This window comes from Benincasa hispida, chromosome 1, assembly GCF_027475165.1.
Source record: "Benincasa hispida cultivar pf3 chromosome 1, pf3_genome.v1.1, whole genome shotgun sequence".
Lineage (NCBI taxonomy): Eukaryota > Viridiplantae > Streptophyta > Magnoliopsida > Cucurbitales > Cucurbitaceae > Benincasa > Benincasa hispida.
Genome location: NC_143478.1, coordinates 66,067,973 through 66,081,597, shown reverse-complemented (window position 1 = coordinate 66,081,597; position 13,625 = coordinate 66,067,973). Strand labels below are relative to the sequence as shown.

The following is a 13,625-nucleotide window of genomic DNA, read 5'->3' as shown; positions in this document are numbered from 1 at the left end:
CATAGTAGGACTATGACTTATTATTCATTAGAGGAATCGGTAGTACTTAAGGAGTTAGATGTAACTACAGGGGCAAAATGGTAAATTGTCCCAACTGTACTTACGAGCGATACTGTGAAGGGTTATCGCACTGTTGATTGGTTGATATGGACACAGAAATATATTTGTTGTTAGAAGAGTGCGGCTATTAGTCTTTAGTGGAATGTCTGGTAGTTAACGGATGGTTGATCTCATGACTACAGAGTTTAATCAGCTATTCACGTACCTTTGGAGCTTCAATCTATAGGTCTATAAGGTCCCCTTGGTAGCTCTATGGATTCAAGTTGAGAATCAGATTTTGGGATTGATTTAAAGTGTTCAAATTAACAAGAGAAAATTCAATTATATATGTTATAATTGGTGTGATGTATGAGATACATCAAGTGGGGGAATTACTGTAAATATGATTTACATTAAGTACCATAAAATAGAAAAAGAACTATAGTTTGTATGTTTCATGAGATGAAATATTAAAACTATAGATTAAAAATATAATATGGTAAGTTGGTTATCATATTTATTTATAATATATTAATTATTTGATACTTAATTCTTTTTCTCTAATAACCAATTGAGTGAGAGGTTATTGGTGGTTTTATGGTAACCTGAGATAAAAGGAAATTTTTTTCCTAATTTTAAAAGTTGCTTCATTCGGAAAGACTCACGGAGACAAGCTATCAAATGAAAGTGTTTCACTAAGCGATAGTGTTGAGAGACTACACGATCAACTAAGCGATCGCTTACCTTTGACTATACAATAGTTAATCAATTGATCGTAGCTAAATGATCGGATGGCTAAGTCTATACGATAGGTTGCCGTTTACTAAATGATCGAGCACATTATCTATACGATAGACAAGCTTCCTATCTCCCACTTGCTCGATCGTAGACCTCTAGTCTCTTCCTCAAGCTAAGATCATACAGAGCTCAAAACTCCTGAATTCTCACACCGAGAATACCAAGGTAACCATTGTTGTGGTATCCTCACTCTGTTCGTGGATCGATTTAGACTCGATTGGGTTCAAGGAGTCGTTGGTTGTTCGTTGTGTTCGTGTTTGTTGGCTGTATCGATCGTTGTGTTCGAGTGTGCTGTTCTTGGATTCCTCTATCCCTTGTATCATCATTTAGCATGCTGTAATTTCTATATTTGCATGACCTGTTAGTTTCCGTTTATGACTGTAATTATTTATGTTCAATTCGAATGGAATTTGGAACAATCCTTTCCACTGCTCATGGAAATCCTCATGTTTGATTTTCTTCAAAATATGCATGCTCAACTTATGAAGATAATACTCATTCTTATTGGTTGAAACATAGTAAAAAAAAATTGCATATATGGCTCATAGACGATTCTTATCAAGGGCTTATCCGTATCGGAGAAAAAAGGCATGGTTTGACGGGAAAATAAAATAAGAGTTACCTCCCAAAATTGCAACAAGTAGTGCAATTTATGCTCAACTTGAAGATTTTGATAATTATTGGGGGAAAGGTGAAAAGAGAAAAAGCAAGAGTCATAAAGAATCGTCAAATCAAAGGTGGATGAAGTGATCAATTTTCTTCGATTTACCATATTGGAAGGTTAACGAACTCTAAGTTTATGGTGTATTTTATTGAGTTTCAAATTATTGAGGTTCAAACTAGACCATTAACGATTTGAAACTTTGATTGTGTAGGAGTTACCAATATGCCACAATTTGGATGTCATGCACATGAAGAAGAATGTGTATGAGAGTATTATAGGTACATTATTAGATATAAATGGAAAGATAAAAGATGGAATTAATGCAAGAAAAGATTTACAACTTTTGAAAATTCACCCTGACCTGCATCCTCAAGAACGAGGAGGGAGAACTTACCTACCTCCATCTCCACACACATTGTCGAAGTCTGAGAAGAAATTATTTTGTTCAGGGTTGTACAAACTAAAATTGCCAGATGGATACAGTTTAAACATTTCAAAATGCGTATCATTAGATGAATGCAAAGTGATGGGGTTGAAGTCTCATGATTATCATGTGTTGATGCAACTTTTATCTGTGGTGCTTAGAGGCTTGCTTCCAAAAGGTCCAAGACATGCAATATACAGGCTATGTTCATATTTCAATAGACTTTGCCAACGTATAATTGACAGAGAGGTTATGTTAGAGCTTGAAAAAGAAGTGGTGGACATTTTATGTCTTCTTAAAAGGTACTTTCCACCTTCATTTTTTGATATAATGACACATTTGGTTATTCATTTAGGTCGTGAAGCTTGTATATGCGGACCTGTTCAATTTCGTTGGATGTACCCATTTGAAAGGTAACTATTTTACTTTTGATATATTGATAACTGTGGTCTTCCTTATACTAATAACAACTAATCTAGATATATGAAGATATTGAAAGGTTATGTACAAAACAAAGCACGACCAGAAGGGTGTATTGCAGCATGTTACTTAGCTGATGAATGTGTCGACTTTTCAAACAAGTATTTTAAACAGTCAGTTGTGGTAGTGAATAAACAATAACAGAATGAAGATTACCAGAATGATGTCATAGTAGAGGGTCGCTCTATATCTTCTGGAACTCCAATTGTATTATCTGATTATGTACTGAAGAAAGGACATCGATATATCGTATTCAATACAGCAGAGGTGGAACCATTTATCGAGTGAGTTATTTTGTGTAACAATATTACTTAGTTTAATTTAAGACTATTATTTAATGACAACTTATCTGAGTAGGATGCATATGAATGAACTCATGATCTTAGATAAAAAACTAGCAAAAGATTCTAATCTACTTCGAAAGATTCATACAAAACAATTTTCATCATGGTTGAAATCCAAGGTAATACTAACTATTTAATAACAAATGAAAATTTAAAACCATAATATACTTTCACTAACAAGTAGGTATGTTTATTCTTACCAGATTGAATTAGATTCATTTGTTGAAAGTTACTCTAACTTGTTAAAATGGCTTGCAAATGGGCCCAAAAAAAAATGGTATGTCTTACACTGGATACATCATAAATAGGAAACGATTTCATATAAAGAGTGTTGAAAAATCAACCCAAAATAGTGGTGTTATTGTACATGCTAGAACATTGTGTAGATCCAGTGCAAAAGATCAATCTCAAGTTGTGAACCTAGTTCTTTATTATGGGGTGTTATAAGAAATCATCTTATTAGATAATTATGTTTACCAACTTCCAATCCTTCGATGCGACTAGGAAAATGTTCGTAATGGAGTAAAAGTCGAGGAAGGATTCACTCTTGTTAATTTACATCAAAGTCAAAGCATATTTGTACGGGAGCCTTTCATCTTTGCATCGCAAGTCAAACAAGTGTTTTATGTTAGAGAACATGACACCTTAAGTTGGTATGCCTTATTAAAAGCATCACCAAGAGGATTTCATGACTTGGAGATGTACGATGAGAATTATGATGGTATTGTGGTTAGTAATGAACAAATTCATAGTGTAGAAATTGACGTTGACGAAAGTGATGAGCTTACTTATGCAAGACAAGATTGTGAGGGTGTTTTGATTTGAGGAGCAGTTTGATGCATTGTCTAAATGCTTGTTTGTGATTGTTATACTTTATAATATTTATTTTGTAAAGGTGTTTTGATTACATGATCTAACCTTTGTTTTGTAAAGATTTTTTAACCACTTTGGCAAATATGATATATTGATGTAAGTTATTTACTATTAATTAACTTTCTTCATAAATACTTCTTCATAACTTTGTATCAATATCGATGTGTATGTCATTGGATAAGCCACCTTCACAATAGTGAGATCACGAATGATGGTAAATATTTATATTTTAAAAAGAGTTCATTATTTTTTTTTAACATATGACCCCTATTGATTATTTATTAATGATGCTTTTAGGTTGAGATGGATGAAAACAAGCTACCACCTCATACTATACAAGATACTTTGAAACTAAAAGTCAAAGGAAAAAAGGTCTCTACGAAGGAATATTTTTAGTGATGAAATGTTGCATGACCACCAACTAGAAGAGGTAAGGGTCCAGAGGAAAAAATAAAATGCGTCTAACCATGATAATGATAGTTTGCCTCTTCCGAATGACCACTCTGAATATTTCTCACCCAATCCTAATGATAAGACAACTAAAGATAATCCTACTTCAATTACTACATTAGACTCTCCGACTGCTCGAACAAGATTAGTAATTTGTAGGCAAACAACAACTTCTAATGTAAACAAACTTGAAAATGAAGATCATATAGTCAGTGAACCCCCATCTGAAACAATGGCTTTGCCAAAAAGAACAAGGGGCCCTACAAAGATGAAGACAATAGCCATTGATAAACAATCTAGAGTGAACCTTATTTTTAATGAATATGGACAACACATTGGGGATAAATCGGTAGGATTAGCTTCATTTCTTGGTCCACTAGTGAGAGAGGTTGTACCAATGAATTTAGAGAATTGGAAGAAACTACATATGAGGTTGAAAATAGTCTTATGGAAATCTATCCAATTATAAAGTTACTTTATTTCATTTATATAATTCAAATTGAACGCACATATAATTATGATTTACTACTAACTATTCATAACTTTAGTCAAGGTACAATGTAGATAAAGATTGACAAAAAAAAAAAAAAAAATTCCAAAAGATGGGTAGATTATGGAGGGCAGGAAAATCTCGTCTAGTGAAACAAATTCGAGATGCCCCAACAAAGGATGCACTTTTGAAGCTAATTCCCAACAATTTGCAATCTATAGAAAACTGGATGGTCTTTATGACTGAAAAGGCTAGTCATGGTATGAAATTTTTTACTTCAGAGCGAGTACATTTACTTTTTCCTATTATTACTTTGATAAAATTATTGAATGTCTTCTATTTGAGTAGATGAAAAGTGAAAAATACAAAGCCATGAAGAAAAAACAGTCTTCCACATACATGTAGTAGGAAAGGGTATGCCCATTTGGCTGAAGAGATGGTAAACATCATTGTTACTATATTTCAATTTCGCTTTCATATTGTATGTGAGTTCATTTTTTTAATCTTATTTTGTAAGGAAAAAAAGTAGTTTAAATCCAAGTTCAGTCACGAGGATTGCATTATGGACTAAAACACACAAAAAGAAGGACGGACAATCGGTGAATGCACAAGTTGCTGAGACACTCGTATGTTTTCTTACTTACCTTTTTAGCTATAGTGGGAAGGGGGGGGGGGGGGGGTGGCGAGGATATTACTATGTTCTTATAGAGTATGTGAAATTTGTTTGAAAGTAACATTACTATGTTCTTTTTCTGGGATAATCTTTGTTGGTATAATTAGCTTATGGACTTTGTGAACTTCTATTGAAGAATGATTTGATTGAAGTGTATTATGTTTTTTTTTTTTTTTTTTTTTTTTTGGGGGGGGGGGGGGGGGGAGGGGGGGGGTGGTAGGAGGAGGGCTTGAAAAAGTTTATGAGCATTATTGACTTTGCTGGGATATTGTGCTTATAGAGAGTATTTGAAATTTGTTTGAGAGTAACATTACTATGGTCTTTTTCTTAAAAGGTTGTTAAGAATAATCTTTGTTGGTATAATTAGCTTATGGAGTTTGTGAACTTCTATTGAAGAATGATTTGATTGAAGTTTATTATATTTTGAGGAGGGGGGGAGAAAGGCTTGGAAAAGATTAGGAGCATTGACTTTGTTGGGATATTGTGCTTATAGAGTATGTGAAATTTGTTTGAAAGTAACATTACTGTGTTCTTATGGAGTTTGTATTATATAATTTCGCATATACTTGTTAGGAGCACATTGAACAAACTAAGGCTGAGACAACTTCAACAACTAACGTGGTTGATGATGCTTTAAGTAAAGTTATTGGCCCTGACCGTGGTCATGTAAGAGGATTTGGGCTTGGTGTGACTTGTACAAAACTATCTCTCTTATCTCAACAAGATAACAAGTACAAGGTCCTTGAAAAAGAATATTTGAAGACGGAGGAAGAAATGATAGAAATGAAAGCAATTATATCATGTTTTATAAAGAAACAGGTAATCTTTTTTCTTTAAATCACTTACATTCATTTTTTTTTCTTATAATTAGTTAACTTTTTTGTTTCATATGAAATTATCATAGGTTGATCCAAGTGAGGAACTTTCAAATGCTCTGCAAGTGTACCTAAGGCAACAAATATTCCTTCAACTTTTCTAATATCATCTTCATCGGTAAATTTATTTGTAATGTGATGAGAATTATTCTTGATTTTATTATTATATTATTCTAATATCTCATATTTTCCTTTCGATAGAGTATCAATAAAAATAGTCAAATTAAGTGCAAATTATTAGATTGGTATGGCTCAAGAGAGATTGTTGCAAAAGGACGATGGTCTTCTAATGATCCAGCTGCTCTTGTTCATCACATTCCTATTGGTCCACATGCAGTGAGAGTATGAGTTGATGTATCAAAGAAACCTGATGCATATTTGTGGAGGCCTATGTCTGAGATGACATGTATTGAAGAAGCTTTGGGTAGTGTAGTTGCATGGCCATCTGATAAAGTGATTATTGGTATGTTATTTTCTATTCTTATTTATCTACATTTATTAAAAGATTTACTATGTCTATTGAATATTCACTATTTTTGGCGTATACAAAATCGTACATTGATATAGATTTTATAAATTTATGTAGGTGAATGACCAAAGGAAAAGAGAACCAACGATGACAGCTCAACTACGATTTTTGAACACTTGGTGAATTTTGAACACTTTGTATTTTGAGGGCAACTTATGTTGTTGGTGTGGTCACTAAATACTTTATCTACCTTGTATTATTTAGACACAACTTTATTCTAGGAAATTATTGGATATTCTATTTTATAATGTTAATAGATTATGAATGAAGTTATTAGTATTTATTATGTTATGAAGTATATTATGTGTATATATTTTCACTAAAATTGAGTACTTGAGCTAAAATTTATCAAAATCTAATTAAATTAAATATTATTTTTGAAAAAAAAGGTTACCTCTTTTATACCCATGAGTTAAAGCTATAGAAAGATTTATATAGCAAGAACGAAATGCTATCAACAAGTCATTATAATAATAATAATAATTGGAAAGAATTAAATAACATTACTATAGCATACAATTACAGTTATAAATACTATATTATAGCGTTGGAAAAAGGCTATTATATGTTAAAGATACCACATTATTTTAGCTATACAAACATATTATAGCTTTAATAAAAAAAACGCTATCAAATGTTTTTATAGCATCATATATAAGTTGTATCTTCGTACTTTATAATAGCATCCAATATAGCTCTATAAAAACGCTAGAAAAGGTCCCAGACTTTTAATAACATGGGCTGTCAGGACCTTCGAAAAAGGCTATACAAAAAGGCTATAAAAGGTCTTGTATAGCTTTTTTCGTTAGCTATCATATCCTTTATTTCTTGTAGGGATTGCTCTTTCAGTGTCTCTTTTGGTTGCAATGGAAACAGATTCTCTTTGTAGCTTTGGCCTTCTTGTCATTCTGGGTAGCAGTTGGTGGGTTAGCTTTTTCCTTTCCACCTTTCTTCTTCTTCCACTTTTTGGTATCGGAAGAAGAAGGCACAAACTTAGTTCCAGAGGTGAAACCTCTGTAGAACTTCTTAGAGGACTAGGCAACATTTACCTGAACCTTCCGTTTCTTGGATTTCATAAAAGATTGGAAAGTCTATAGCTCGTTGAGCAAGATGGTTAGGTTGTAATCAATTCTGTTCATAACAACATTGCTATGGAATTATAGGAAACTTTCAGGTAAAGATTCGAGGAAGCTAATCTGACTAGCCTCATCGATGACAGACCCATTCATCTCTACCATGTTGAAGTGGACCATTATGTTGAGAACGTGTTCTCTAACAAATGCCCCTTCTTGTATACATGCATTCAAGATGTTTTTCGAAGCACCATGTCTGAGTTGTGCGGACGGTTGTTCGAACATCCCCCACAGGGACTCCATGATCTCACGGGTAGTGATCATCGACTCATGCTTCTTGGCCAAGACTTCAGAAAGGCTTGCCAAGATATATGCTCGGGCCTTCTCATTTGCCCATATCCAGCACTTATATGACTCCTGAACGTTTCAATGAGCATTTTGAGCAGAAACAAGAAGACAATCCTCCATTAGGACAAATCTCAGGTCATCAATGATTAATATTATGTTGATTATGTTTTTCTATGTAGCGTAATTTTCGCCAGTAAGTTTGTCAGCGGCAAGTAAATTTAGTGTCGCGAAAGTCATTATGAAATTTGCTAAAACATACAATTTATTTATATTAGTATTCAAGCATTACCCATTTGGAAAGAAACAATCAAATTTAGCAAAATAATTTAATGCACTCTATGTGACATCTATTTTGCAATGATGTTTCAGTGAGGCAAGGTAAAAGCCACTGTAGGGTGATCAGGTACCCTTTCACTAAAATGGGACCATCTCAACCAATATACATAACAACTTCTTGTTATTGTAAATATCAGTCAACATTGTTCGGTCCAGAAACTGTTAACTAACTTAACATTTTCTTGTAAGTGTAAACTCTCATTTTAGATTTTAGGGTTCCACCTCAATGAGCCACCGTAGGGAAAAACTTATTGGAGCAAAAACTAAAGCAATCTTATCCATTTTCTGAATTTGAGTAAAAATTCATGTAAATGTCATCTGTAGGGGTGACACAAACAAAAGTGCCTAGGCCGAGCATGAAAATTTACTACAAACTAATGAGAGAGACCGAGTGATGTGTTAACACACGTCCCACTCCCACTTACTATAAATACTCTCTCCATTCACCTTGGTATTAACCTATATAAACACCACCCGTAAGGAGACATAAGCAAAGGTGCCTCAAGACCAAATATAGATCTCACGGTGTGAACTTTGAGAGAGAAACGTGAAAGGAAAAAATGAAGTATCATATACCTCATTTTTCTCCCACTGAGTGTTTTACCTAGGGTTATTTAACTAAGAAAAATACAGCTACTTATTTTTACTAAGTGATTGGTTAAATTTTCTCAAAAGTAACACCTACTTTGGATAGTTAAACAACTTTGATTAATGCTTATTAAACATTTTAACAAACCTTAATAAAAAATTGCATGCTTGTAGCAAATCTATCTAATTCACCTTTCCAGGTCAGTTTCCAGGTAGGGGTGTTTTGTTATCGTCAACTTAAATACCCCAGCTTAGACAAAACTAACCATAGACAAAAAGTCCCTTATAAATACATTTGCTAAAAATTTAATTTTTTAATTAAAACCAATTTAGTCTTATTAAACTGATTAAAAGATTAAACTTATTTCTAATCTCATTAGAAATGTGAACTTAGGTCCATGTGAATCATGTTTTAAAACTATTTTTAAAAATGATTTTAACTTAAGGTTTGCATGCAATTCTGAATTATTGATTTTAATTTCTAATTTCATTTAATTATAACCTTTATAAAAGAAATGAAAAAAAAAAAAAAACCAATCATTACATGTGAAAGCATATTTAACTAAATTATAACAACTATAAAATAATCTAAATTAGTGTTGTGCTTCATGCAATTCTATTTCATTACTTAACATACATAACACTTATATAATAAAGTAATGAAATAATTAATAACATACATTCATACATACATCCAACTATATATTATTACACTCATAATATAAATGATGCATGACTATGTTATTAATGCATGCAAACATATATTATAACACTTATATTATCTGATGCATGAGCATGTTATAAAATTAAATCATGCAACTATATATTATAACATTTATAATATAAATGATGCCTAAAAAATGCATAACCTATGGTGGGATTTTACTATATGACATACAATATGAAATATATAAATAAAATTAAATCATACATCAAATCCATAATTTAAACAACAATTATTGGACTTCCAAGCAATTAACTAAATTAATATAACACTTATATTAATTTATTAATTAAAAACAACTAACTATTACATAATAAAAGCCAAATCGGTTCAAAACATATGAATTGGGTCTTGAATTGCACGAACCAGATCGCTCAGCACCCGAATCGCCCTCGGACCGCTTGAACGACTCGAACCGGATGTGAACAAGATAAATCTAAAACCGAACCGCGCGTGAACTGAAAACAAAATTTCCATCTCAGAGCGTTGTAATGTTGTGACCTAGCGTTGCAACACTACAGAAAATTCTTCTATTCTGCCATTCGCAGCGTTGCAACACTAGAGCACAACGTCGCAATGCTACTATACAGTAGCCACTATACTGTTGTGAATTCCATCGATCCTTCTCCGATTTGGGCATCGTTTTATCTAGAAAATCACTAAAATGTTGACGAACTACTAAAAACTTTCAAATTACAGACTCTATCGCAATTTATGCAAAAAAACGAAGGGCCTTTACAAACAAATCTATAAAATAAAGCGATAAATCTAAAAAGCCAATCCCGAAGTATTTGTATGGTTCAATATCAAAGTGAATAGGGGAAGTAGTTCATAGTGTTGGGATTGGTGTTCTATTTTCCTAGAGTCTCATTGTTTGTAATTATATACATTGTTTATGAATAAAATAAGAGTTATTTATTCTAACATTTACTCATATCCAATAAACAAAGCTCCATGGTTATTGTATGTAAACTTAAGCATGTATATGAGATATACAAGTGGATCATGCCTTAAGTGATAATCAAAATAGGTCTGTAGTATAAGGATTAATGAGGGATTTCTAATCCTGTTGACACTTTGGATACGACCCGCTTTGTAGAGGTTTGCAAGTATTGTGAACTACAACAGATGATAGATCCTGACCATTCATGTGAAGACATGCGAACGGGGGTGTCTTATACAAATAGTTTGTATAAGATCGGACCACAAGATGTTTCGTCTCTGTATATAACACCATTGATACTGGAGACTTACATCTCACCTAAACGACCATAGGTGACATGACCTCAATTCTGAATTTTTTGGGAACTCCTGCCTTTGAGGTTGGTCCTTTGATTAATATGAGTGAAAGTTGCTAGATCGCCAACTCAACATGCCTACCTTTTTAGGGACTTGTCTGATTTGGGAGCTGGGAACTCAGTTCCACAAGATGGAATTCAATCCTTCTCCGAAGCAAGGGTAAGTAGATAGATTTCTCCCTTAAGGGCTGATTCTGGGGCTTGAACATAGTGGCCATAGCTTCTCTTTAGAAGAGAGGACTCAGTCATAGTAGGATTATGACTTATGTTCATTAAAGGGATCGGTGGTACTTAAGGAGTTAGATGTAACTACAGGGGCATAATGATTATTGGTCAAGTTGTACTTACGAGCGATCTATGAAGGGTTTTCGCACTTTTGATTGGATAAGATGGACACATAATATATCTGTAGTAAGAAGAGTTCAGCTGTCGGTCTTTAGTGAAGTGGTTGGCAATTAACGGATGGTGGATCATGTGACTAAAGAGGTAAGTCAGTTATTCACGTACCGTTGGAGCTTCGAGCTACAGGTCCATAAGGTCCCCTTGGTAGCTCAATGGATTCAAGTTAAGGATCAGTTCTTGGCGTTGATTTGAAATGTTTAAATTGACAAGAGGAAATTCAATTATATATGATATGATTCATATGGTATATGAGATACATCTAGTGGAGGGTTAATGTAAATGAGATTTATATTAAGAACTATAAATAGAAAAAGAGTTATGATTTATATGTTTCATGAGATGAAATATTAAAACTATAGGTTATAAATATAGTCTGGTAAGTTGGTTATCATTTATATTTATAATAATATTAATTATTGAATAATTATCTCTTTTTCTCTAATAACCAATTGAGTGGGAGGTTATTAGTGGTTTCATGGTAACCATAACCGTGAGATAAAAGGAAAAATGTTTTCCTAAATTTAGAAGGTTTTGAATTGAGATTTCTATTCTCGAAAAGTTCTCACGGAAAGGTTGTCAAGTAATGATTTACTAAACGATAGCTTGGAGAGAATAGACGATCGTGGAGTGTTTCTATTTGATAGACACTTAGCTGGCCGATGAGCTAAACGATCGCATCGCTTTTGTTAAATGATTGGGCATCGTCTATACGATAGACATTGTCATCTCCCACTTGTTCAATCGTTTACACGATTGTTCTCCTCCGATCTCGTCCTCTAACTAAGTCCATACAGAGCTTACACTTTTGGATTCTCACACCGAGAATACCAAGGTAACCTTTGTGGCGAGTCATACACAACTCGACACTAGTCGCGGTTCTGTGGAGGTCGTTCATTGCGTTCGCTGTGTTCGTGATCCGGGTGATCGTTGTGTTCGAGATTGTTGTGGATCATGCAGTGTAGAGGTCGAAGTGTTCGAGCGTTCGTGTTGCAGTCTTGATGGTTGTTCGAGCATTCGTGATCAAGGCTGTTGAAGATGAGTCTTTAAAGGTATGTTAGTTCTTCCCTTGATCTTTAGAAAAGCATGTTGTAATTTCGCTTTATGCATGACTGTATATTTCCGTTTCATGACTGTAATTGTGTATGTTTGAATACGATTGAAATTTGGAACGATCGTTCCGCTGCTCATGGAAATCCTCATGTCTGATTTCCTTCACATAATAAGTGGGTGAAGGATATGTATCAACGTATCATATGGTGTCTTTCGTTTGTTTGAACTGTGAGATTCCTATGTTGTGCTTGCTTTTCGTCTTTAAGTCGGCCTCGCTAGTCGTTTTTTTACGGCTATCCTCTCGGAGGGTTGTAACATAGGATTTGAAACAACTCAAACTCAAGAAATGAATAGGATTTCTTAGGTCGTTTTCAGCTTTGAATTTCCAATTTCGGTAGCATCATTGAGGCCGACATCTGAGGTCTAAAAATGGAGGATTACACTTATGGAATTACTAAAGTTTTAGTAATTTCTGACAAAAAACGGTAACTAAATGACTATCGAAATATGAGTTATTTTGGGGATAGTATTTAGTTAAGAATATCGTGTTATAGTATCGTTGCTAAATAATCTTGGGTACATCATTACTTTGCTAAAACTTGATTGGATTTAAAAATCAATTCACTGATAAAATTTATTTATATTTTTCAGAATGACGAGTTCTTTATAAAATTGTTGGCATTTGATAAACTTACTAGGGATAACTATGCCAATGGAAAACAAAATTAAATACTATACTTGTGATAGATGACCTGCGGTTTGTTTTAATAGAGGAATGTCCTTCCAACTTTTGCTCAAATGCAAACCAAAATGTTTGGGATGCATACGACAGATGGATCTGGGCTAACGAGAAGGGTCGTGCCTATATTCTTGCTAGCATATCTGATGTATTGGCTAAGAAACATGAGAGCATCAATATTACCGGCAGATCATGGAGTCTCTGCGTGGGATGTTTGGACAACCGTCTTTCTCCCTAAGGCATGATGCTATCAAATACGTTTACAACTACTGTATGAAAGAAGGGGTCTCTGTTTGAGAACATGTCTTGGACATGATGGTCCATTTCAACGTAGTAGAAGTAAACGATGTTGTCGTTGATGAGAAGAGTCAAGTTGGTTTTATTCTTGACTCTCTTCCGAAGTGTTTTTTGCAGTTCTGTATGAACGC

At 33.7% G+C, this 13,625-nt stretch overlaps 3 pseudogenes; all 3 read left to right on the top strand.

Moving 5' to 3' along the window:
* Positions 1–1,742: 1,742 nt before the first annotated feature.
* On the top strand, positions 1,743–2,693 carry LOC150038643 (uncharacterized; annotated as a pseudogene).
* A 76-nt stretch (positions 2,694–2,769) lies between these two features.
* LOC150038642 (uncharacterized) lies at positions 2,770–3,574 on the top strand (annotated as a pseudogene).
* Positions 3,575–4,391: 817 nt separating this feature from the next.
* Positions 4,392–7,839, top strand: LOC150038641 (uncharacterized; annotated as a pseudogene).
* Positions 7,840–13,625: the final 5,786 nt, after the last annotated feature.